Source organism: Chionomys nivalis, chromosome 13, assembly GCF_950005125.1.
Source record: "Chionomys nivalis chromosome 13, mChiNiv1.1, whole genome shotgun sequence".
NCBI classification, from domain to species: Eukaryota; Metazoa; Chordata; class Mammalia; order Rodentia; family Cricetidae; genus Chionomys; species Chionomys nivalis.
In genome coordinates, this window is record NC_080098.1 from 59442179 (window position 1) to 59465828 (window position 23650).

A 23650-nucleotide genomic window follows, 5' to 3' on the forward strand; every position below is an offset into this window, starting at 1 on the left:
CTGTAATTCCGGGTCCTGGGTGAGGAAGATATAAAAACACCGGGGAGAGATGGAAATGATGTTGCCTGCTCTGACCCGCGCCTGGTGGGTAAAGAATATCTTCTTCCCTTGATCCCTTTGAAAGAGTCGCTTTCATATCAGAGTCATTTCTCGGTATGAAATACTAGAGATCATAAAAGAACGGAGGAAGAAAATGACCTGGCTGCTTTGTAAAGGATGGTTTATCAGATCAATGCCTCTTTGTCTTGTTACTCCGGGTTTCCCCAAATGGCCTGTAAGCGATTCTTCAGTCACAGCCATCTCAGGCTCAATAGCTAGAACTCGGACATGTTGAAAGCTTTGGCAGGGGCCGTGAGCTGCTGTTGTTTACCAAACAAGGCTCCTTGTCCCTCTGTGCTGATTTTGCTCAACAGCGTTTTGTAAGTGCTCCCTTTCCCCTTTTTATCAGGCCAAGACTCATCTTGATGCATCCCCACAGCACCCTTGTCTGTACTGATGTTTAGCTCTTTCGGTTCCTTAACAGCTAACTCTTTGTTATTCTGGAATGTTCCATGTTGAATTATATAGCCCAAAAATCCATAGACCCATTTCCTGGTTCATCAACAGACAGTCCTCAGCATATTCTTGTATGATCAAAAGGCATGGGGAACCTGGAGGAGGGGGGAGCTCTGGTACAAATCCCATTCATGAGGTTCCACCCCTATGACCTCATTGCCTCCCAAAGGCTCTAACCTCTGGCATCACTTTCCTGGGGGTTAGGGTTGAAGCATATCAAGTGTCGTGGGGCATAAGCATTTAGTCTTTTGTGAAAACAGTTTAGCTAAGATGGATTGGTGCATGTCACCAGGAAGTTCTAGGGTCTAGTGTTCCCCTCAGGCGTGACTGATCTAGAGCGCAAACCTTAACACCAAGGCTAAATCTTTCTTCTCATGTGTCTTGGTTCTGCTGCTTCATTCTCTGGACATTACATGAGGTACTAGAGTTAGAGGTTTCTAGGCCAGGGTTTTTCAGTGAGGATACTCCTAACAATTTGGGGTGGATAATTCGTTTGTGTGGCACCGTCCCATGTGTTGTGGGACTTAGTGCCCCTGACTTCTAGGAATCAGAATTCTGGTGGCTCACAACGGTGCCTCACATGGTGCCTCACAACAGTGCTCTGGAATCCAATGCTCTATTCCGGCCTCTGTGGGCACCAGGAATGTACATTGTGCAAGATATATATGCAGCAAAACACTAAATAAATATATTTTTAATAAGTAGGTATTTTGACTTGTGCAATTGAAAGGATTTTCTATCACGATCTCCAACACCTTTGAGTAGATGTTTTTCTTGTTAGGGATTAATGGCACACAGAGGAAAGGTGGGTTTTTTTCTTCTTCTTCAATCTTTGGTCGAAGTACTGCCAGCTGCTGAGCCATGCTGACACCCCACTGCTCGCGGTAATGAGAAGCCACTCTTTATCTTCCTTTCTCTGCTGAATGAAGCCTTCCAGGTACCACATCCCAACTCCCAAGACACCTGCTTGAAGTCCGAGCCTCTGTGAAGTTTTCCCCTGAGCCTTTGAAAGTCTTGGTAACTGCTCAGAATTTGAGTGACACAGGAGATGACCTCGGCAGTAGTCTCATTGAGGTTTAATCATACAAACAGGAATTCCTGCAACAGACGCCACCAGCAAATGCTGAGTGTGTGCCTTAGCTCTGAAGGCACATCAGTAAAGGTGTCACCAATATTTGTCAGTCTTTGTGGAGAGGACATAGGAAAGCCAGGCCTATAGAACTATGCCCTGGGCTTGGCAGTTGATTTTAAAAAGCAATTAGCCATTCTTCCATGTAGATTTTGATCCTGACATTTCCCACCTGTCAATTTTCTGTGACTGTAGCAGAATACCTGAGACAGGTCTCCTAACCTTTCTGCCTCTCCCTCACAAATGCTGGGATTATAGATGTATGCCAGCATACTCAGCTTCCTTAAAAATTATTTTTCTTGGTGTGTGTGTGTGTGTGTGTGTGTGTGTGTGTTGAGAGCTGGCAGATCAACCCAGCCCATGCCATTACCTGTTACCTGCAGTTTTACCTAAGGAAGCTGCACATCCAGAAATTCTATGTGATCTTTTCCTGGAAGGTTTTGCTTCAGCAAAGCTTTGTAATACATCAGGCAGGCAATTTATACTCTCATTTGACCAGGCTTCTTTTCTTTCCTTTCCTTTTCTTTTTCTTTTGCTGAAGGAAGGAAGGTACTAATTATGAGATGAAGTCTGGAGGGAGGTGGCAGAATATGCCTCTACTTAATAAGGCGTTGTTCTTTCTTTTTATCAGCTAGGCTTTTTTTTCTTTGTCTTCTTTTATAATTGAAGAATAATTTTGTCCCTTTTTTTTTTGCCTTCTGTACAGATTTCAATGGAATAAAATTTCCAGGGTACTTGGTCCTCCGCCCTTTTCTCTCCTCCCAAAGCTCTCTTTCAATCATATCAAACCTGCTGCAGCCGGGCCTTTACAAACCAGCAAGGAACAGGATGGATGAGGGCCAATGCCCATCTGCCATTTCATGGTTTGGGGAGGCACACAGTGCAGACTTTGTTCTATATCCCCAAACACTGGTGTTGGGTGTTTTATGGACAGAGTTTTTATGCTAAGAGCCAATGGGCTTTCTTATCTCTCTCTGGCAAACAATACTAGAGTGTCATTGCTGAAGGACCTGGAGGACCTGGAGGGGCTGGGCACATGGGGAGGGTCACACTGACAGCAACTGGCAATCCAGAAACCAGTAAACCCAGCCTCAAGCTCCAGGAAGTCTCATTCTGCAGGGGTAGGAGGGAGAGGCTTCCAACAGGATACCACACAGAAGGTATCAGAGTGAAGCTTTCGGGCGCACAGGGAACTATTGAGTGTCTTGATGGGGATCCTTGTCTAGCCTGGACACTAAAAGCCAAGGCTAGACACTTGTAAATGGTAGGCTTTGGAGCTCTAGAGCCACACTGATATGTGAGACTCACCCAGGAAAAGAAGACTGTGGGTATTGGGAGAGGCATGAGAACTTCAAAGTAGCCTGTGGTCACTCAGTGTGGCTTCTTTTCGCAGTTGGTGTCTGGAAAGCCCTAGTTTGTCTTGCACTGGCTACTGAAGATGACACGGGGTGGTGCAGAGGCCAAAGCTGCTGGAGGAACCACATGCCATCCTGAGCCTCCAGAGAAGCCTAGCTCTGGGAACTCTGTTCAGTATGGACTGGAGCATGACCCTGAAGTCCCTCTACACTGGGGACTGATTGGATGGAGTTCCCCCACCTTCCCTGGAAGCCAGGACTAGAGCATAGCCATTCTTCTGGACTTTCAGTGCTGTAGACATTTTCCCTTTGTCTCTTTGGCTGTTTTCTAAGTGACAGCTGTAAGTGCTACTCAAGCTGTTGGATCTTTGGCCCCAACCGTGATTTGCCAAAGAATGATGCAGAAGTGCCTTCCCTCACCCACTCAGGGCTCCTAATTCATTGTCATGTCAGTGAGCTCACCCCTCATGACGGACACATTAACAAGCTTACTCTAATAACTTTTATGGCAAAGGCAGAAATGACAGCCCAGCCTAAATTGCCACGTCATTTGTAACTTGCCTATTATGAACAGCCACCCACTATTTACCGCTGCTTTGCCTGTGGTGCTTAGCCTGGCACTGCCACCAGCAGCCATGTAGCCTCTGTTGCTCTTTCGGACCCTAACCTCACCCCAGCCTGCCTTCATGTAGCTTACAGCTAAGGAAATCTATTGTTGTTTCCAGAATACCCTTTGAGGCTTACTATTCATTCTGTCATTTGTGTGTGTGTGTGCATGCACATGTGTGTATAAACCACTGTGCAAGTGTGGATATCAGTGGATGACTTGTAAGAATCAGGATTGAACTCAGGTCGTCAGGCTTGGTAGCAAGTGCCTTATCCACCGAGCAATCTCTCTGACTCCCACTCTCTGGTCTTACTCTAGATGTTCTCTCCCCCGCACTGTATTCTCTTTGACAACTAAAATAACATCTTTCTTTAAGAAGCAATGCAGACACTCTTGTCTCAGTGAAACCAGCAGCGACTGGAGTCAGACATGATTCTGGGGTAGCTACAAGTTTCTTAACCCTTGTCTTCCTGTCCATCCCTGACCAAGGCAAATATACTTATTTTAATGTGTGTCTCAACTTTGTGGACCAATGTTTGTTCAACTACAAGAGTCTACAATGTTCTGAGCACTGTGATAGATTCTGTGATAGACAGAATGAATAAGAGACTGAATACACTTGAGCACATCAAAAAGTCAAGGTTCAAACAGGTAAACATGTAACTAGAGTGAAATATGAGAAACTCAAGAACAGGATTCTGGGAGTGATGTGGGATTCCCCTCTGTATGCTATGAAAATGTTTTATTGCCATTGGTTAATAAAGAAGCTGCTTTAACCTATGTCAGGGCAGAATATAGGTAGGTGAGAAAACTAAACTGAATGCAGACAGATGCCATGTAACTGCTCAAGAAACAAGAGGTAACAAACCACAAGCCTCATGGTAAAATATAAAATAAATAATAGAAATGGGTCAATTTAAGATGTAAGAGCTATCTAGGAATATGATTGAGCCATTGGTCAGTGTTGTAATTAATATAGTGTTTGTGTGATTATTTGGGACTAGGTGGCCAGGGCAACCAGATTAAGAGAATTCTGGGAAGAGGAAAGGCAGAGAGACACTGTCACCAGCCAGACTCAGAGAAAGCAAGATGAGGATGCTGACTGAGAAAAAGTACCAAGTTACATGGCTAAACATAGACAAGAATTATGGGTTAATTTGAGTTGTAAGAGCTAGTTAGAAATACGCCTGAGCCATTGGCCAAACACTGTTGTAATTAATATAGGTTCTATGTGATTATTTGGGTCTGGGTGGCTGGGAAACAAAAGTACAGTCTCAGTTTACATGGGAGTGTGTGCAGGTGGGCATGTCCAAGGGATGGCCAGAAGAACTGTGTAGGGCTATTATGGGATAGCAAGCAAGCTGTCAAACATTATTGATCCTAGATGGTAAGGTGACTTGTGGGCCAGAATACTTTGCAGACATTGGGAAATCATGAGACACTGTGTAATAGTCTTAGGTGGGCTCTGTACTTAATAAAGTCTTCATTGCCCTGAGCACTTCCTAGCCCTCTCTCAATAACAAGTATTAATGTTTTCAGGATAATAAATATTTAATTTTATACAGAATTTCATACATGCATAAAATGTGCTTTGATCAAATCTATCTCCATTTCCTTCTGTCCAGTTTCTTCCCCACATCTTTTCCTCCCAACTTTATGTGCTTAAGACAAACAAACAAAAAAGACATGCCCCAACCCTGAGCCCACTTAGTACTGTCTGTGTGCACAGATGTGGTGCCATCCATATCCAGAAACCTCAGGTTCTCCTCTCTTCCCTGGTTGCAGTGGGGTTCTGTTACCCAGTCACCTGCAGAAGCTCCCATTAGTTACCCTTGCATGTGTTCTGGAAGCGAAGTGTGTCAGCTGAGTGTGTAGACAGGGGTGCTTCTAGGCAGAGAGGTGGGCTGTATTTATTATAGAGTTTCCTTCCTCAACACCCTGACAGAATGTCTGCCAGCCACGAACAGCTTAAAGGGAGAGATGACTTATTTTACTCAGTGTCTCAGAGGGTTCAGTTCATCATTTCTGAGAGTGTTTGGCCAAGCAGCAACAGAAAATTGATAGAGAATACAGAAAGGGGCCAAGGCGAGATATGCTCTCTAAAGACATGCCTCAGTAGCTACTTCTTCAACTAGGCTCCAGTTTTCAATGGTGTCATGTAGAAGGAGAGAGCCGCTTGCTGGTTCCTGGCCATTTAGCCCCAAACTAATCACACAGGAGCTGCATTCATTAAATCACTGCTTGACCCATTAGCTCTAGCTTCTTATTGGCTAACTCTTACATATTAATTTAACCCATTTCTATTAAGCTGTGTATGGCCACATGGTTGTGGCTTGCTGGCTGAAGTTCTGGCGTCTGTCTCCAATGGGGCCACATGACGTCTCTCTGACTCCGCCCTTCTTTCTCCCAGCATTCAGCCTAGATTTCCCTGCCTACCTAAGTTCTGCCCTGCTATAGGTCCAAAGCAGTTTCTTTATTAATCAATGGTATAGAGGGATGTCCAACATCAGTGCCATCTACTACATGGCAGTCATTATATGATGAATTCATCAAGTGATCAATCCACTAAAGAGATTGGAGCCCTCAAGGTCTAACCGATTCATCTCTTGATGATTACACTGACACACCCAGAGTGTGCTTCCATCAGGATTAGCCATCACCTTGACCCTAGCATGGTCTGTATTGATGCACGGGTGATTCGTGAAGTCTTGTCTACTTACTGATAGGCACTGAGGAATGAATGACTTCTCTGAAGGGTAAGGTGGCTCCATTGGGTGAAGGACTGGCATTCTGGGGAAGTAAGCAAGGCCAAGTAGTAGCCTATATCCATGGAGTGGGTCTAACCTGGCAGGGCAGGACATGCTCACTGTCAAGGCTATATTGGCACACAGTTCTCAACTAAATTACTACCCCCAGCTATGGCTGGCAGCACAGAGAACACCCAGAGCTATTGAAGTTTGCAGGAACTAAGAAGTGTATACAGGTCCAGGATCCCTGCCTGGGAGGTATGGCTTCCTTCCACACCACACTGGTTACTTTGCCTAAGGATCCTGATGCTAGACCAGGCCAGGCTTGGAGTCTGGAGGGTACTCAGAGGAGATGGGCTTGTGGGTGGCTGGGGAAGCAAAGGCAAGGGAAGTGAGGTAAGACCGAGAGTTGTCCTGGTATCATGTAGACTTTCTTAAATTAGCTGTGAGGAGAGGAAATGGGAAAGAGGAGCCAAAAAGTCAGCAGCCAGACTTTTCCATACCATCTGTGAAGGGAAATAGAGAGCTGCCAAGAACAACCATGTGCCAGAGTTAATTGGTAGAGCTAAAAAGTGGAAGCTATAAAGCATCCTACTAAATCAAGGGGCTCTGCCCTTTTCTCTTCTCCTCCTCTCCCTCTCCCCTCCCATTCCCTTCTCATCTACCCCTTCTCTTCCTTCCCCCTTCTCTACCTTCTCTCCCCTCCCCCATCTCCTACCACGTTGTTCTGTGTAACCTCAGAGCACTGATGCTACAGAGAACGCGCCTACGAGCAAGTGAACCATGATTAAGCTGAAAACATTGGTGATATAATGGAAGGAGACATGGACCTTGGAGGAGTTTGATTTTTTTTTAAAGTCTCGCTACAAATTGCATTTCTAATTTGTTTATTTTGTTTTGTTTTAATATTTTCATACATTTTAGTGGTTCTTTCCCAGTAGGAATTGATTGTTTCTTATGTGTTACAGCAAAACACAAGAGTCTCATTTTAATTATAGTCTCATATAATTTTTGCGATGGCTCAAATATTTCTCACAGTACTTTAGCACACTGAAAATTTTTCTTTCCTATATTTAATTTTATGTATATATTTTCTTTAATTTTTGTGATTATAATATATTTGTATCATTTCTCTCCTCCCTTTCCTCCCTCCCTCCAAACCCTTCCATATACCTCTTCTCGCGCTCTTTCAGATGGCTTCTTTTTGCATTGTTATTACATGCATGCATGTATACACACACATATATTCTTAAATCCAACCTGCTCAATATGTACAATGTTTCTCAGATGTGTATTTTTGGCACTGACCATTTTGATAGCAGTTGGTGTGCTCTTGCCTAGGGAAGTCTATGGCTCCTTCCCTCAGCGTTCCTTAGTTGTTTACAGTTCCCTGTGAAGGGCTGCGGTCTCCCGTGTTTCCCCTGTCCACTTTGGCAGGTTTGTTGGTGTTGTCTTCAGCACTTGTTTAGGCCATCATGTTGGTGAGACTTTAAGGGTGTAGCTTCTGACATTACTAGGAGCCTTCCTAATTAGTAACAGCTATTTAAGGGACCTCATTTTAAAGAGATAACATGTTTTGTTTTCTTATTTCCTTGTTATTACTTGTATTGAGCAGGGCTTTGTTTGGGGGCTTTTACCCAAACAGACAGTCAGCAGATGAAGTAAATGCTACACCCCTCGGAAGACTGAAGATGCTTTAGGTGAGGCCTGGTTTTGAACATGATGAAAACACCTCAGAGGCCTTAGAGGATGGACTTCTCTGGGGTGAAATGTTTCTATCATATTCTTTGTTTGTTTGTTTGTTTTGTTTTTTGTTTCTATCATATTCTAAGCTGCTGAGGGATCTGGGTCCCTGAGGAGTTGACTGCCTGAGCAAGGACAGGGATCAGTGTTCTCAATGTCATGATCTGGCTAGACTTCTTCCTCCACTCCTTTCTCCTCTGTCCTCCCTTGCTTCCCCACTCCCTTCCCCTCTGCCCTCCCCTGCTTCCTCCACTCCCCTGTCCTCTGCCCTCCCCTGCTCCTCCACTCCCTTCTCCCCTGCTTCCTCTACTCCCTTCCCCTCTGCCTTCCCCTGCTTCCTCCACTCCCCTGTCCTCTGCCCTCCCTGCTTCCTCCACTCCCTTCCCCTCTGCCCTCCTCTGCTTCCCCCACTCCCTCCTCCTCTGCCCTCCCCTGCTTCCCCCACTCCCTTTTCCTCTGCCCTCCCCTTCTTCTTCCCCTCCCCTCCCCTCTGCCCTCCCCTGCTGCCTCCACTCCCTGCTCCTCTGCCCTCCCCTCTCCATTTTTCTTTCTCACCATCTGCTATATCTCAGGGTACTCTACTAGACCTTGGAACCCCTCCACCTCTTTATTCTCTTTTCTTTCTCCCACTTCTTCTTCACTCAAGGCCCACGAACACAGGAAGGGATCATTTTTCTTAACAAGTGCCTCTGTAGTGTGTCTGCTTCTCTAGGGATGGGGGAGGCGTTTCCACTCATTGCAGAATAACTCTCTAATAGGATTTTGGTTATGAGACTCATAAATCCCAGACCACCTTCTGGAATAGAAGGGTTTATGACTTTAAGGATCTAAATATTTTACATAATTAAAATGTTTTCAATGTTCTCACCGAGGGTAGATTTGTAAATCTCAGATGATTATCTCTTAGAGAGGTTTTCTGTCTGTTGGTTTTTCTTTTTGTGGAAGCCTCGAAACAAACCTGTCTGGGCTTAAGGTTGGAGAGACATGGTTCTTTGGGCAGCTGTGCTCTCTCTGTGTGACACAGGGCAGGCCTAAGGAGAAGTGTAGCCATGAGCAACGTGTAGAAATCCTACTCACGCCCAGAGCAGCCTAGCTTCCCGCTTCTTCCAGGTCTTCACCGGAGCTTCCTTACACATTAAATATAGATTGGAAATTAATGAATGGGTCACACTGTGATAAAGAGCTGGATGACAGATAAAGTGGTTTCACAATGACGACAGCAGTGGGGGTGGGGGGTGGGGTCTCGGGAATTCAGGGAAAGCTTGGGCCACTGACTTCAGTGTACTGGTGAGCACAGGATCACTGGAGGGTAGCCAAGTAGAAGGAGGTACTTGTATGTCCAGTGAATTCATGCAGCACGTCCTCAGCTTTTTAAGTGTTTCCTGAACATATTATTGCCCGTATGATGCTCATGTGTGTACATATATGTACAGGTGCATGCATGTACATGTGAGTATATATATGTGCAGGTACATGCATGCACATGTGTGTGGAGGCTAGAGATTGTCCTCAGGACAACTCACTCTTTCTTGGGTGCGTGCAATTCTACCTTTTGTGAGGGATACAGGGTCCCTTATTAGCTGTGAACTTTTTAGCCTGGAGGACAAGTGAACCCCAGGGATCTGCCTGTTTCCACCTCCCCAGGGCTGAGAATCCAAGATCCTGGGTACCCACATGGAGGAGGTTGAAAAGCAACTCCCTCAGGTTGCTCTCTGACCTCCACATGCATGCTGTGGCATACACACTCCCCAGAAGTTGTGGGAGTGAAACACTTAGCATAGATGCATTTCTAAGTTTGGGAGGTAGCTCACCTTCGGATTGCAGCAGAGACCCTTGATATTGTGGCAGCCATGACCATCTGTGGTGCTTTAAAAGAAAATGGCCTCAAAGGGAGTAGCATATTAGGAGGTGTGGCCTTATTGGAGTAGATATGGTCTTGTTGGAGGAAGTGTGTCACTGTGGAAGCAAGCTTCGAGGTCTTATATATGCTCAAGCCACACCCAATGATGCAGTTCACTTCCTGTTGTCTGCAAGATATAGAACTCTCAGCTCTTTTTCCAGCACCATGACTGTGTGCACACTGCCATATCCTTCCATGATATAACGGACTCAACCTCTGACACTGTGAAGCCACCCCAACTCAATGTTTTCCTTTATAAGAGTTGCCATGATCAAGGTGTCGCTTCACATCAATAGAAACCCTAGCTAAGACACCATTTGTACAAGGGAATTCAAGCACCATAAGAGTTTCCTGATTCTCAGAGGCAGCATTGATGATAAGAAGGCTTAGCATTTATATAGCCTTTCCAAATGTCTACAGTACTTTCCATTGCTCTCTAGAGAGCTGCTCACTCAAGGAACTGCTCCAGGAGACACAGGTCTTGAGTTCCTGACAATTGATTTTCCTATTTTAAGGAGAAAGGGCTGGCTGTCTCTTTGCAAACATCGATGCTTCTATTGCCAGCTGTCAAACTGGGACACAGAGTTGCTACAAAGCCTTGCTAGGGCACCAGCTCTGTCCTCTTCATCTGCAGTCTGCAGCTGACCTTGGCCAAAAACATAGGGAGGGCCAGAGTGTGCTGTAGCCAGACCATGTCATATGGAGCAGGAGGGCCTGGCTTCGGACCTTTAAGAGACAACTTCCCCATGAAGCTTGGTGTGGTTCTCCAGACTCTGGACAGACAGTTCATCACACCATCACTTGTGCTTTGCTCTCTGGGTGAATCAAATGGTACCTTCCCCACAAAGCTCTACCTGCAATGAATCTGTGAGTGTATTTCCCTCCAATAAAGAATTCTTTCAGATCTAAGTTAAGAATCTCATGGTGACATAATTCTGGATTATTTCAGTTATCCCTAAGTCCAATGGTAAGTGTTCTTATAAGAGTCTGAAGATAAGGTGTAGACACACAGAGGAGAAGGCTGTGTGGGTAGAGAAGCAGAGACTACAGTAATGCAGCCAAAGATGTCCGGAGCCACCAGTGCAGGAAGAGCAACAAAAGAGCTTGCTCCAGAGCCTTTGGGTAGTATGGCCCTATTTACAACAGTCATAACATGAGGGCCTGCTTATTGGGGTTTCTGTCCTGATCAGTTCCCATAGCCCAAAGAAATTACACAGATGTCTATATTAATGATAAACTGATTGGCCCATTAGCTCAGGCTTCTTATTAACTCTTATAACTTATATTAACCCATTATTCTTATCTATGTTAGCCACATGGCTCAGTACCTTTTTCAGTGGGGAAGGTCATATCCTGTTTCTTTGGTATCTGGACAGGACTGGCTAGGAATGGGCTTCCTCCTTCCCAGAATTCTCCTGTTCTCCTTGACACGCCTCTACTTCCTGTCTGGTTGTCTCGCCTATACTTCCTGCCTGGCTATTGGCTAATTAGCGTTTATTTAAAGCATAATTGACAGAATATAGACAATTCTCCCGCACCAAACAATGAGAGAGAGTTCTGCTCCCCAGAACTCCCAAATACAGACACACATACAAACAGACAGACAGACAGACACACACACATACCACACACAAATATACACTAGACACACAGACACTGTATCCATCGACACACAGACAGACACACACACTACACATGTAGAGGGACAGTCATGCATGCACAAAGGAACCTGTTAATAAAAATGGCAGCACAGGAAGAACCCATAGGAAAGGGAAACATGGGACTGCTCCTGTTCACTGAGAAGCCACTTGTCCCCTCCTTGAGAGGGAAAGCACTGGAACGAATGTGTCCCCGAAGCTCTCTCTCTCTGTGTCTCTCTAAGGGGTTAGAGAGTGGCTGGTGGCTTGATTCAGCTGCTTGGAGCCTTCCTCCATTTGTATTCCCGCCACATGCCTCTTCCCATCACAGAGGGACTCGCAGAGCAAAGCTTGACATTTTCCAGTTCTTGAGTCTGTGCCCAGAATCAACAACCCTCACCAGGAAGAGGGAGCAAATCTCTAAGACCTCAGAGCAGAATTTCTCTGGCTGCCTGGCTGTGGCTTCCCCTTCCTGCCCCTGAAGCTGGTGCTGGCATCTCAAGACCCCAGTGGTGGCGAAAGAGTGGTCCCAGGGTAGAATGGCAAATACAGGCATCCTGTCACCCCACAGCTTCTGCACCCTCAGACTCCACCAGCCACAGATCCAAAAGAGTTCCAAGCGATTCATCGGAGCTGAATGTCTTCTACAGGCCTTCCCCTTGTTGTCAGTGCTGAACCAGACAGTCTCACAACCGTTCATGTAGCATTTATGTTGTAGTAGACATCATAGTCATCTAGAGGTGAATTAAAGTACGTGAGAGGCTGGGTGTGGTGAGAATGCCTGTAATCCCAACAATTGAGTGGCCGAGTGTGTGTGTGTGTGTGTGATGCTGTGAGTTAGTGATCAGCCTGAACTGTATAGAAAGATCCTGTCTCAAAAACAAATGGAAGAAAACACTCCCTAAAACCAGATTGTCAACAACAGCAAATAAAATGTCTCCAGGAGGGTGTATATTTACCCCCCCCCCCCCCCGTGAATCCTATGCTTTTGTGTAAGGGACTTAGAATTTCTGTATCCTTGGGGTCCTGGAATCAGTCAGTTCCTCATAGGCACCCAGGATGTCTATATTGATTCAGACTTAGTGATGTTAGGAGAATCCAGCTCAGCCTGTCCCTTTTGTTCAGGACTGCAAACCTTAAGAATGGCAAAATGTGGGTTAGGGAATGGTTTGGTATTTGCTTGCTGGCCATTTTTTAACTTTTAATTTTTTTTAATGATTTTCTTGAGACCCACGTGACTTCACAAAGACGCCCTTATCCATGGAAAGATTCACATTATGTACATATGGGAAAGTTGCCCCAGTGTAGCCGAGGTAACTTGTGTGTGGCATGAGCTGGGGGTGTGCCGGGAAGGCCAGAAACAGCTGCTCTCCATCGCTGCCTTTCTTTCCCGTTCTTTCCACCTCTGTCGAGTCCCATGGGTTTCCTAGTCCGTTTCAGGTCTTCATAAGCAGTCTCATTTAGGTTTATGGAGTCTAGACTAAGCTATTATCAAAGGCTTGTGACTTTTGTGCTCAGAAAGCTATAGGCCAGGTCAGGCACCTGTCTCTGAGTCGGTCTTCCAGAATCCCAGGAGTGACCTCATTCTTGAAGAAGCTCCTGGAAGTTCCTCTTGCCTAATTTTAGGCATGTCCTCTTTTTCTCCTGATGGAAGAGAGAACACACAACCCTCCAGACTCTAAGAAATTCCCACTTGGACTTTTAGCTCTAACTATTTTTACTCTGTGTGCATCCCCTGCGGGCAGTGCCAGGCATGAGTCACACACTTGCTTTGGGGCTCTCTCCAGATGGGAAGGCTCTTTCCACGGAGCGTGCTGCACTGTTTGAAGAGGACTCACCCAATGAGCCTGCCTTGGGAGTGCTCAAGCTCTCCATCCCTCACCTACTTTTTCTGCTTGCTCCCTGGCACCCCTGTGGTGTTGAGGGGACAATGGAGCTCCAGGCCTAGGACTTTCTTATAAAATCTGCCGAGTCAGCATCAATATCGTCTTCATCCACTCTGGTTGCTGCTGACGCCTTGCGAGAGAGGGCGTAAAAAGGATCAGATCTACGGCAAGAGGAATAACTGAAGTCTCTTGCTGCTAGTGATGCTGGAAGATGGGGGACCAGTGTGCTCCTCCAATGAAGATGCTGGAAGCACCCTGAGGGGCTCCACTCTAGCAGCAACAGTACCCTCCCCCACTGCCATCAGGTTCATATGAGGTAAGGCTTACTCCTCCTACTAACAGTATTCTGACTCCTGTCCTTAATGTTCTGGGTTCACCTTTCCTTTCAGTGACAAAAGAATCTTGAAAATTCAGCTTGAAGGTGGAACGACATGTCTTGGCTCACAGTTTCAGAGGTTTTAGTCTATGACAGCCTGGCCTCGAGCTGTGAGCTTGTGATGGGGCCAGACCATCATGACAGAGGTAGTAAATCAGAGGTGCTTGCCATAGGTTGACTTTGAAGGGAAGGGATGCTTGGGATCAAGATATAACCTTCAAGGGCATGAATGCCTCTGGAGAACTCCTTGTTCCAACCAAGCCTCACCTCCTAATAGTCCATTTGTTTGTGAGTTCATCAATCAATGGGGTAATACATTGGCAAAGTTAGAGCTTGCTTGGTCCAATTATCTCCCAGAAGCCTATCAGCTAGGCATCAGTCCTTTAATGCATGAACCTTTGGAAGACATTCGGGTCCAAATCATAAGGGGTCATGATATTAAATTTGGTCAGATTCTCGTTTCAAGATGGGCAATTCCTTTCTGATTTCTAGCAGAAGAGAATGCTTTATCCCACTTAAGAGGGAAGTCACGTGGGAAGGAGAATGAGAAGAGGCAAGAGTTGGAAGTAAAGGGAGGAGTTTGAGTCCCTCTTGACTGCGTAAGGGAATGAATGTCCCTCTAGGAACAACTGGTTGCATTTGAGCAGAGTGTAGCATACAGATGGGACACTAGGGGTGGAAAGTGGTGGCAAGAGGGGAGATTAAAGGACCAAGGCAAGAACTGTCTGAATCTATTGGTTCTGCCAGAGTCTGAGGTTTATTCTTAAGGCAATGGGAATGGTGACAAGATTTAAGGTGGGCAATTAACGGCATCAGCTCAGTGTTTTGGAACAAGGGCTCTGATTGCCTTTCAGGGCGAAAATGTAATGGGTCCAGGCAAGCTCAGAGCGGGGAGATCAGGTAGGAGGCTATGGATGAAGTCCAGGGAGGAACTTGGACAGAGGCCATGACAAGAGTGGGAGGCCTTGGGGAGACAGATGAGTCAGCCAGGCCTCTGTGGAGGCGAAAGGTAGAAAAGAGAGGAGTCAGTCTTGAACTAGGGGTTGCTAGGCTTAGGGAGCACAAGAGGGGCACAGCCCTCCACTCTGTCATGAAAGGGTCTGGATTCCCCTATCCCTGGATAGACACAACCTCCTCCCTGGCCCTGGATTCTCAAGGGAACAGCACATCCATGAGATAGTTCCCAAGACTGGCTGTCCCTTCTTTCAAAGACAGTCCAGTGGATGCACCCACCCCAGAGACTGAACATGGCAGTATTTCAGGGTAACTTCATAATTGTCATGTTCCATGGGTAAAACAGCTCCTATAAGCTTTTGCTTCCATGCCTTTTGGAACAGAAAGAAAAATTGAGATGTTTCCACCTTGATTTTGCCCGTATCTGACCTGCTATTTGAGGACATTGAACCCAACAAATGTCTAATTGTATTGGACCAACATAGGTCTTGCTTAGTTTTTTTTCTTTCTTCTTTGTTCTCTTTGCCTGTTTAGAGCACTCAAAGTTTAACGATCTAACAGACCAAAGAGAATACCACCCATGGCAGACCACTAAATAGCCATCCTATTATTTCTTCCTGGCAGCATGGGAAAGTACATTTCCAAATATCACTGAAATGAGGCTGTGGCCACGTGACTGGGTTCTGTCAATGTTACACAGCTAGAAAAGATGTCACGTGACTTCTGGACCTGGCATGAGTTCCTGCACTCAACGGTTTCTGCTCTCTCTTTCCTCCTGTGGTAACACTGAAGGCCACATGTGAAAGAGGGTGGCAATTCAAAATGGAAGCTGTTTAGATAGAGTACTGAGTCATCTCTTGGAAGAGAGCCACTAAATCAGCTTTGGCTGCAGTTTGAGCAAGTAGTAAACTTAAAGCGTGTCAGGCCTGAGAAGCCGAGGGTTATTTATGTAGGGCTTGCTATCCCAGCTAAGGCACTTGGTCAGCAGTAAAGCAAAGATTTCTTCTAGGGATCATTCATCTGTCTACACTGGTGCTCACTGTCTAGAGCCTGGCATTGTCCCGAGAAGACAGACAGCACAGCAAACACAACAGTCTATGACGAAGCATGTCAGCTTCTTGTCGCAGTATTTCAAAAACAGACTACAGATGTTTGAGTGGGTATATGCATATGTACGTACATGCACACGCTTTTATGGATAAACCTTGAAGCATTTGCTGATAAACACACACTTTGGGGAAAAGTCATATTTCCTAAATCATAGCGAAGGTAGATCTGGGTATGGTGACTCATGAGCTTGTGAGACTGAGACAAGAATATTGCCATACATTTGAGGCTAGTGTGGGTTACACAACGAGATGTTGTGCCAAAAGAAAAATAAAATAGAAGAGAGGAAAGAGGAATGAGAGAGAGAGAGAGAGACAGAGAAAGAAGAAAATAAGCAGAAAGAGAGGGAAAGAAAGGTCAAATGAAGACAGAATTCTTCATGCTTCCAAACAGGGTTGTTTTTATTGAGTTGGAGGATAAAAATGATGCTCCATGGGGTGTGTCCTCAAGCTCCCCCAGTCCCGTCTCTGCGCTTGTCTTTGAGGATAGAGAGCACCTTTTGTTAGATCTCAGCATTCATTGCCATCTCCAAGGGGACAGCTGGTACTTTCTCTCTCCAGATCAAAGGCCACTGTGTAGGCGGTAGACACTCAAACCTTAGGATGTCTTTGAGCTAAGAATGAACTCCAGAGAAAGTCAAAACACTGTGTGGAAACAAGAGCTGCGGGGTAGGAGGCTTGCGGTGTCCTCTCTGGAGGCTTCTATTCCACCCAGGAGGAGAATGAAGAGAGGAGAACCAAGGTTTAGAATGACGCACGACAGCCACAGAGAGAAAAACGCGTCACGGAGAACAGGGCCCTTAAAAATGTCCCTCGAATATCCAAACACACCCTGACAGTTCATGGCCTATGCTTCAGCAGTTGAGAGAAGCAGAGGTGAGGCTGAGGGGCACAAAGAGGGAGATGGTGGCTGGGCAGATAGGGACAGAGGGAGGAGGAAAGGGCAATGAGACATGTTGACAGAAGTGCCCCTCTACCAGCACATCACAAACGCACAGAAAGTTATACCTGAATACCTGATGTTTATGTTTTGTTTTTAGCTCTATAGGGTGGGTCCATTCACCCACATGGGCATGTGATGTGTGGAGGTCTGAGGTTCATGTTGCATTGTCTTCCTCGAATGCTTCTCCACCTCTTTTTTTTCTTTTTCTTTTCTTTTTGCTTTTTATTTTTTTGATTCTTTTGAGACCGGGTTTCTCTGTAGCTTTGGAGCCTGTCCTGGAACTAGCTCTTGTAAACCATGCTGGCCTCGAACTCACTGAGATCCATCTGCCTCTGCTTCCCAAGTATTGCATTAAAGGCAGGGGCCACCACTGTCTGGCTCCACCTTCTTTTTTGAGACAAGGTCCCTCACTGAACCTGAAGCTAGACTGGCTGTCCAGTGAGCCACCAAGATCTCTGTCCTCTGCCCCACCTGAGTTGCTATCATAGATGTGCGCTACTGTGCCCGCTTTTGCGTGGATCCGAGAGATCCAGATTCAGGACTCTATGCTCACTCACTGAGCCTTTTCTCCAGTTCTGTGACTCCTGTTGCAACCTGAGAAAACGCTATTCGAAGCTCCTCTAAAGTATTTCACTTTCTACCTCAGACGAGGAAACCAGGACTTCTAGGAAAGTTCTCTTTCTTGTGTTGTGATGGAAATCCCAGGCTGACCACACTCTGACTCATTTCTCTCTCATCCTGTCATCTGTAGTGACCGGTGGCACGCTTGTCTTCTAACTGGAAGGCCGTGTTTTCTTCGTGTGGGTTTAAAGTTTTCATGCTTCCGTGATACATTGGCTTATTGTTCCTGACACCGCTCCACACATCTGGGCTTATTCTCTCCACACCAGATAAAATTTAGTCAGGGACAGAGCAAGCTGCTCAGTCTTGGCTGGTTCCATTATGTTTCCCTTCCCTTCCCTTCCCTTCCCTCCCCTCCCCTCCCCTCCCCTCCCCTCCCCTCCCCTCCCCTTCCCTTCCCTTCCCTTCCCTTTCCTTCCCTCCCCTTCCCCTCCCCCGTCCCTTCCTCTCTCTCTTTCTTTCTTTCTTTCTTTCTTTCTTTCTTTCTTTCTTTCTTTCTTTCCTTCCTTCCTTCCTTCCTTCCTTCCTTCCTTCCTTCCTTTCTTTCTTTTCTTGCTTGCTTGCTTTCTTGCTTTCTTTCCGTCTAATGTAGCATCTTTTTAGCAGATCTTGGCAGAGGAATTAGAAGCACTGGGTTCTAGTTCATAACCGTTTGGATGACCCTTAACCTTTGCTACTTTGGATGGAATGGCCAAGTGACTAGCCGATTTGTGTCTGTATATTCTCTGTCTCTAACTGAGTCTTGGGTAACATTTGTAGGTAACATTTGCCTTTTTGTTTTCTTCAGACTTTTTCTTCTCATCAGTGAGCCGTCTGCTGTCTAGTTTGCCTCCTCTAGCAGAGGATGGCTAGGAACAAAAATTATATATATATATATGTATGCAAGTATGTATGATTACTTACAGTTGGGAATGTCCAAGGACCCATATCTTGGCCTTCTTGATGGCAAAGTCTCAAGGTCACATAGATATCACATGTGTTTTCTAGTCTCTCTCCCTCTAAGAAAGCAACCAGAATGCAATCATGGGGCCTCCCCATGATGAGTTCAATTCCAATCACCCTCAAACTCATCTCTGTACATTGCATTAAGTCCACACCTTCTTAACTTCTCAAAATTGGGATTAAATTTGAACTCATGAACCCTGGAGGACATACTCTAGCCCTGGACACAAGCCCATTGTTCTCAGGCTATTGATGAACGTAGATTCTAAAATCAGTTCTAGTGAAAGTATTTGAAAATGCGGGTGCACGTGATTGTATCTTATATGTAATCATACTTTCAACACAGATGTGGAGAGCTGGGTCACGTGCCATTCGACACAGCTAGAGAAACCCGAGTAGCGTGCCCTCCAGCCTCAGGTGTCATGCACCCTGCATACCGTGCATTACATGGGAATAATGGACACTTGACATAGTTGTGAATCTGAAAAATAAGAACAAGTAAGGATCCATACACTCACATCTAAAACATATTACATATGAGTTAGAGAGTTGAATTTTTGGGTTGATTCCTCATGAAAATACATCTCGCAGAGATATTTCTTCCATTATCTCTTTAAAAATAGTATCCATAAATTTTCACCTTGATGCCCTATTTCTGTGACCTCCGTTAAGGGTGCAGAGTCAGGTTGAAACAGGAAGGCAAAAGATTTTTAAAGAAAAGTTCATTCTACAGCTGGACGTGTGTCGTCTGGGGGACTCGTTCTCTTCAAAAGATGTCCCTCTGGTGCTTGGTGTGTGGGCCCAGGCATTATCAGTTCCACTCTGTTCATCATCACCAACAACTCTGTCTTCAGCTCTTGACCTCTGCCAGTGGTGCGCAACCATTAATCCCGCACGTTCTCTCACTCTGAGGGTTTTCTCTTTGCTGAATGTTTAAGCGGATTTGTGTTTCCACTGAACTTTGAGAGGTTTATCATGTGTCCCCCTTTAAACAGGAGGTAGAAGTCAATTACTAGAGCATGGCTGGGCTCACAAGCAGGTGTGGTCAATGGGGGAGCCCTGATTCTATCATCTCCCCTGTGTTAAAATCAGCGAGGGCTCTGCCCACAGAAGCAGTTAGGACTCTGAATCCGAAGAGACGCATAGGGGCCTTTCTGATTAACAATTCTTCTCCAAAGCTGGTGAGTTTAGCTACCTCCTGAGGTACTAAGATAAGGAGCTGGAGACCTTAGACCAGCTGCCAGGAGTGGCTGAGAATCCCATTCTGAAAGACCCAGCGGCTGTGATAGACCTCCCTGGAGTTGACTCTTAGAATGGGCAGGTCTCTTTTCTATGGAGAGGGAAAGAATTGTTTGCACGCATGCAGAATAGAGAAGAGTGGTAGAATTATCTAGTGAAGGCAGGTGTTTGGGGGAGATACCCACTCTTGACAATCGAAAGGATGGGCTCTACAACTCCAACAGCACACCTCGGGCATGAAAAACTCTGTCTCAGCGGGCTGGTGAGTTGTTTATTTCCTGTCTTATATAAAGTTTCCATTGTGTCTGGTAAAAACAATCCCAACTCAGTGTAATTATTGAACAGCAGCAAACACACACTTTCCAGGGAACGTCTACAAAGCTGTCTATCACATCTTTAAAAGTTCTTCATAAGATTAAAAGCTAATGGGAACAGGAGGATTAAAAGCTAATGGGGACAGGACTGCAAAGAAAAAGGTCACACACTCCCCGAGGCTTAATCTCTATCAGAATGTCCCTTTTCCGTATTTCAGCTACCCAGATTCTGTCCACCAGGAACCCTCCCCATGAACTTCCAGGAGGGCCCTGTTCCAGTTCAGTCAGTCCATCACTAATCTCGACACCTTACTACATTTAAAAATTCATGCTTGCCTCTAACCCTACACTCTCGACAGCTTGCTGCAACTCATTTTCTGAGTTCCATCCTTTCTTTACAGAGCTATATTTAATTTTAGTTTTTGTGTGTGCATGTGTATAGAGGGGTGGTGGTGCGAGCGTGCCCGGGTGCATGCGTGACTTCAGAAGGCAACTGGTGGGCGTCTGTTCTCTTGGTCTACCATGTGGTCCCTGGGATTGAACTCAGCAAGTCCCTTTACCCACTGAGCCATCTCGCCATCTTTCTATCCTTTTCTGCTTTTCGATTTGATGGGAAATCCTGTGTAGTCTCCGGTGATGAACTTGGAGTGATAATTTTGGCTGGTTCCTGACTCTACCTTCAGGTTCTTTCTCGTTGTATCTCCTTCCAGACTACCTTTTGCCTTTCAATGTTGATTTTTGCCAGAGTTGATTCTTCTCCTAACTAATGAAGTGATTATTGTTAACAGGACATTTGTGACTGAAAGAGTTCAATCGTTTTCCGGAAGGGTCCATTAAGGCTCATGAGAAAGCATGTGTTTGTGGTTGGTCCCTACAGTCAAATGCTCTGCTCTGCTCTGCTCCTGCACTGTACCCATGCTCTATGGCTAGTCTCTATACATATTTTAAAAAGAACTGTTGATTCTCCTAAAGACAATAGGATATATAAATAGCTTCGGTGCTTAAAATTAATTTATGCACATAATTAATAAATTAGTTTATTAATTCTGATGGGGTATCCATTCGAGTTGGGGCACTGAGGCACAGAAAGAGTCTCCTCCTGACTTTTGAGCCAGGGGCAGGTAGGTTGCAAGGAAATGTGCACGTCCACCAGGGTCTGAGTCACACCAGTGCCTGTGACACTGAGCCAGGCTCATACCCCCGCAGGTTGGTTTACTGTGATGTTCATTTTTTCTTTAGGGAAACACAAAGATCTCAAGAGGCTGAGATGATGTTAAGGACAGGGGTGTGACCAAATGAATGCAGCATCGTCTTCGTGAAAAGAAAGGATGGCTCCTTCACATCCCTCTCTGAGAGTAGAATTGTTTCTGCTCTTGTTGGACTGTTCATCCATTTGCCACGAATGAAGACAAAAATGGCAGTGAAAATGTTAAAGTCCAAAGTCCATGTAGGGTCGATGCTACTGCTGTAGGAAGAATGGCTGCTTTCCTTTAGCAAGGCTTTAAGCACAGCACATTAAAGTGTTTATCAGCTGGGGAAGTGGGAAGGATTTTGGGGCACTCTGAAGAATAGATTCTGCACCATTTAATCAATGAATCCTTTTTAAGAAATGAGGACTGGCCAGCCAGCGAGGGTGACTCTTAACACCCAGAGGGAATGCCACGGAGATCTTCCTGGCATCCTCCTAAGGGACCCTACTTTTAGAACTGGAGAATTCTCTGGGGACAGAAGAGGCTCCTATCTACCATAAGCCTCTAAAGTGTGTATAGGTCAAAGAACACAGTGGAGCACTGTCGAAGCCGGGCCAGTTTTCTGTCTTGCAAATAGATGCTCCCAACTGACAACACACCCGCGTATCAGAGCGGCCTTTGATAGTCGCCTGATCAGGTGGAGAAATAGCAAGTCAAACACGGATCATAAACAGATGGTTGATGTTCAGACAGAAAAAGAATAAAGAAACGCCCTGCTGGTATGCAGAGCGCCAGGGTCTTTTGTGATGGTTGGTTTAGTAACAGGTGTGCAGTGTGAACAAACACATGCTTCTAAGAAAAAGAACAAAAAAATGAGTCAAGTAGCATGGCTCATATCTACAGTGCCAACACTCAGAGAGGCGGAGGCAGGAGGGGAGGCACAAGCTTGAAGCCAGCCTGGGCCACCTTGTGAGTTTGAGGCTAGCCCATGCATGTGTAAGTATACATCATGGCCCTTCATAGGACCCATGTCTATAAACTCAATGACTATTCTTCTCTGATGTTAGAATTTTGTCACCCATTTGATTCTGGCACAGGCCCAAGTCACTAGTTGTTCATTTCAACTGGTTGGAGTTACGCCCATGCTCCTGAAAAACAATTTAGTCAACCATTGCCTTTGGAGTCAATAAATCAGAGATGTCTATAGCAAAGCGAGTGGGAGCATCTTGTTCATATCTTTTCTGGAACTGGTAATGAAAGTCAGTGAAGCTGAGGGCTTGCTCAGGTTCCCGCTACCCTGCTGTGTGTGTGTGTGTGTGTGTGTGTGTGTGGTGTATGTGTGTGTATGGGGTGTGTATGGCATATGTGGAGACCAGAAGTTTCTCAGGAACCAGTCACTTTGTTTTTAGAGGCAGAGTCTCCACTAGTCTGGAGCTCACCATGTAGGCTAGGCTGGCCAGAAAATCCCAGGGATCTTCCTGTCCCTGCCCGCTAAAGTTGGGATTATAAGCATATATCGTCACATCCAGCTTTTTAATGTCAATTCTGAAGGACTAACACAGGTCATCAATCCTTCACGGCAAGTGTTTTGCTGTTTGAGCTCTTTTACCAGGCCCAAGTCTTTTCTTGATTTCACTCTCTGGGTCTCTATCATATTAAAATGGGTACGAATATCCACGTTGTAAATTAGGGTGTGGAGACGGGAGATTAAACAATGTAACGTGCAGATACTAGAACATAGCACAAGGAACTGATTAGAAATCACAGGAGGCCATTGTTTTGAGCTCAACTCCTTCCCTAGGACCCCACAATGCAGAATATAAATTAAAATGGCCAAGGCCCTCAGCATCAAGCTGAAACAAAGCTGTTTAGCTAATCTCTCAAGAAACCAGGAAAAATGAGAGATAAGAGCCAAATGCCCCCAAACAGGTCAGTTTCAGCCTGAATGCTGATGAAGTTTCCTTGGTTTTAATTTTAATCCATACACAAAGAAGTGGCCTGGAGTAACCCTATTAGCCAGTCGCTTTGCTGTGTTGTTCTGTCCCCACCTTACAAAGGAGAGAGACTTTGAAACGATAGGCTTTTTTCCTTGTTCTTTGTTCTTGTCTATGAAGCCAGCCTCTTCTCAGGCTATTGTACCACCCATCCTATTTTTTGATTCTGAAATTAAACCCAGGGCCAATTAAGATGCTTAAATTCCAGTGTTGCAGCTTTGTTCCGGGACAGTATAAAGGACTCAAATACTTGAAATTATTGTTGGTGTGGATTAGGACATGCGGGGCTTTCGCTGCTCTTGTTTCTTTTATTTTTATTCAACCTCCACAGTCTGCTTAAGCCCTGATAGAAACTCTGGGAGTCTTTTGGTGGTGACAGCCACTGAAGAATCCATCCAGTCTGCCTCAGGAA

The 23650-nt window shown here is 45.5% G+C and overlaps 1 protein-coding gene across 2 annotated transcripts in view; it reads left to right on the forward strand.

Moving 5' to 3' along the window:
- Nucleotides 1–13702: 13702 nt before the first annotated feature.
- The window catches only part of Cd83 (CD83 molecule), an 86888-nt gene continuing 76940 nt past the window's right edge, over nucleotides 13703–23650 (forward strand). For both annotated transcript variants that reach the window (XM_057787528.1, XM_057787529.1), the window contains exon 1: nucleotides 13703–13875. The gene's annotated coding sequence lies outside the window, so the exon portion shown is untranslated. The remainder of the gene's footprint in view (nucleotides 13876–23650) is intronic.